The sequence below is a fragment of the Euprymna scolopes genome, chromosome 44, assembly GCF_053919585.1.
Source record: "Euprymna scolopes isolate OS-2025 chromosome 44, ASM5391958v1, whole genome shotgun sequence".
Lineage (NCBI taxonomy): Eukaryota > Metazoa > Mollusca > Cephalopoda > Sepiida > Sepiolidae > Euprymna > Euprymna scolopes.
Window position 1 is genome coordinate 16273299 of NC_136525.1, and position 3656 is coordinate 16276954.

The window sequence follows — 3656 nt, forward strand, 5'->3', positions numbered from 1 at the left end:
TCAATTCTCAAAGAAATAGCCGAGGGATTTATAAAACTGATCCAAAAGTGACTGTATTGTCTTTTTCGATGGATAAAGAATTAACATTTGGACATGTGCATTTAAAAAAGGGGGGATTTTTTGCCGGGAAATACTGTAGTGAAGTTTTTTTTTTTAAGTGTATTTAACTAGCAGGCTATCCGGCACTGCCCGGTCGTAAAATACGCTAGAATATGATATTTTGATTAATGCATATTTTCGTATTTATTATTACATCATATTGGACCTAATATATAGTAATGATTTTAAACAAATTTTTAATGACTCGTGCGCCGCCACCGAGAATCGAAACCAAAATGTTTAGCTTACGATTTACTTTTTCCTTTGACATTAACGCCTGAGTTATGAAGACGTGTTTGCTTCAAGGCTAAAAATTAAAACCTGAACCAATAATTATTACGTTACGCATGCATATTGGTCGACCTTCACCTGATAAAATCCATTTATTTAATTTTCACAACTTTTGTACCGATTTTCCCCGGCCAAAACCCAAATATGAAGTTCGCATGCGTTCGAATACCTTATATATTAAGTTTCATGTCTGTAGACCAAAAACTGACAGAGGAGTTTGGTAGGCAAATATTTTTAAACAGGTATACATACGTATAAATAAATATATATAGAAAGTTTGTGTTTACTATAAGCTTTTTACGAAAATATTACGTAAGTATAAATCATGTAGAATATTTGTATGGATATGATTACGCGTAATAGTTAACTAAAGATGATAATCACATACGAAAAAAAAACTAATAGGGAATTAATTAAAAAGAATGTTTAAAAGAATATGCACCTTAGCTAGATCTTTTGCAGATGAATGCAATTCCATGACCCATATATAACAAAGTTGTATTTTCTTTTTAAATAAATAGAAAAGGGGCCATTTCACTTCCGTGAGGGAACAAATAAATACCAATAGAAACAAGGGTTCTGAATATGAATATCAATACACACAAAAAAATTATTAGAGTATAGATGATTAATTAAAAATATATCATCCAGTACTGCTGCATGTTTATCGGCGACTAAACGTCGTCCTACCAACATCGGAATCTCCTCTCTGGCCCAAACTATTTTAGCTGCACTGGTCAGTACCAGATGGGTAACGTTTTCAGAATAGCAGGTGCTATATTCAGTTTCTCTATGTTTACTGTCAAAGTTCCATGGAATCTTAACCGTTTTTTTTAATTATATACAGTAGCGTCCAAGACTAGGGGACAAAATTCTTAAACCTAATATTTATTAGAAGTAACAACTGTGAAAAGCTAAAATTGTGACAACTGGTAGTCGTTATCATCCATAATAACATACTAAAGTTTGAATCATTTGTAAATGATAGAAACATAATTATAACAACTATTTATTTTCAAAATAGGAACGTCCAAAAGTAAGGAACAAAATTGAGAAAAGCAATGTAAACAGTATGCTATATTCAATTTTGTTGATTTTATCGAAAGAATAAATCTTACTTAGTCATTTGTAAACGTTGCATCAGCCGGCATCATGGCGAAACGCCAAAAACTTGATTACTCTGTGAGACAAACTATTGTGAAGCTACACAAGGAAAAGCACACCATTAGAGAAATTTCAGAGAAAGGGAAACGTTCCAAGAGTGTTGTAGGCAGGGTTGTTAAATCCTACAATGATACTAGCAATATAGTGCTTTTAAAACCGGAAGACCCTGCAAAACTTCGGCAAGAGAAGATCGAATAATGCAGCGTATGTCATTAAAGGACCGTTTTATGTCTTGCACAGAAATTAAAAGGATTATGTGTTAATATGTCCAGACAGACTGTTTCTAAACGACTGCAAGAAATATCGAACCCCAGGGAAGAAACCACTTGTTAGTTCGAAGAATAAGAAAAGAGTTTGCAAACAGGTATGTAATTTGTACATATGAAAATTGGGCAAAGTATTTTTCAGTGACGAAAGCAAGTTTAATTTATTTGGAACTGATAGAAAAAAACAATGTAAAGAGACGTGTTGGTGAAAGATTAAGTGCAAAGTGTACTAAGAAAACTGTCAAGTTTGGGGCGGGAACGTCATGGTATTTGGAATGTTTTCTAGCCAAGGTACAATAGCTCTTGTCCGGTTACAAACTCGTATAAACGCGCAGATCTAAAAACATTGTTCAAGATCATGTTGTGCCAATCATACAGAATTCAGGTTTCGATAGGGCTACCTTTATACAAGATAATGCCCCACGTCACAAGGCAAAGATGGTAATGAGTTACCTTAGCGAGCAAGATTTCGAAATTATGGATTGGCCACCGCAAAGTTCTGACTTAAATCCAATAGAAAATCTTTGGAACATGTTAGGAGTAAAAGTTATGGAAAGAAATCCCACTAACACAGAGGATTTGTGGGTGAAGCTTCAAGAAGAATGGTCTAAAATTAGTATCGAGGATTGTCAAGAAGTGATTCGTTCTTGTAGTTGAAAATGTGCAGCTGTCATTGAGAGCAAGGACTCATTTACTAAATATTGATTGTACATGTATTTTTATTGTTTTTTTGGATGTTTACATTGTTTTTATCAATTTTGTACCTTACTTTTGGACGTTCCTATTTTGAAAATAAATAAATAATTGTTATAATTATTTTTCTATCCTTTGCAAATGATTCAAATTTTAGTATGTTATTATGGATGATAACGACTACCAGTTGTCAAAATTTCAGCTTTTCACAGTTGTTATTTCTAACAAATATTAGGTTTTGAAATTTTGTCCCTTAGTTTTGGATGTTACTCCATAACGACTTAAAATAGAGATGGGAAGTTAAGCCTTAAGTTTTAGACGTTTTCAAAAATCAAAATCGTGTTATGGATTCAAAAGATACCTTTTCGTATCCTTCGATCTTGATTTTCATCTTGGATTTAAAAAAAAAAAGAGGGGGTTTCCTTCACTCTTGACAGACTATCGATACCCACTGTAAGGGTACCTGCACGTGTAATTTTTGTGGCAAGTGTTGCGCAATCGCCAACCACACCTCTCCTCAGTCGACATTGTTGAATACCAGTGACAAGTGGAGGTTCAGGACGACTGGAAACAATGCCGAGATAAGCGGAAAGCACATACAGCGCCTAGAATTCCCAAATGGTCACCCATCTGGTACTAGCCAGGCTCAACGTTGCTTAACTTCGGTGATCTGACGAGAACCGGTGTGTCAACGTGATTATGCCGTTGCCAAACGACATAATCACGTTACTTCCCATTTAAAACAACTCGCTTAGAAATTCGTCGTAAATTTCGTAAATGGACTCGTTTTCTTTTTTTTTCTTTTTTGTTTTTTCACATCGATGGCTGACCAGAAGAACAAAAAATATTTTATGTGCCCAGCACATCCTTCCCTTGGATTAATACTCGTTAAAACGACAGATATCAACAAAATCTTATACTAAAATTTAAAAAAAAAAAAAACACTTTAAAACAGTTTCAGAGCTTTAAAAATATACAGGTCGATAAACAAAACAATTTTCTTGCGTTAGGTAAAACTTATTTATCATATATTTTGTTTGATTTCTATTTCTCGGCTGCTAACAATACTGTATGAATGGCTAAAGCTATAGTTAAATGTTTAGCAAGTGGAAATGAAGTACCCTTTTTGAGTCTTTAGCTATT

The 3656-nt window shown here is 33.9% G+C and overlaps 1 pseudogene; it reads right to left on the minus strand.

Annotated features, from left to right (window-relative positions):
• Nucleotides 1–3106: 3106 nt before the first annotated feature.
• On the minus strand, nt 3107–3223 carry LOC145268987 (5S ribosomal RNA; annotated as a pseudogene).
• Nucleotides 3224–3656: the final 433 nt, after the last annotated feature.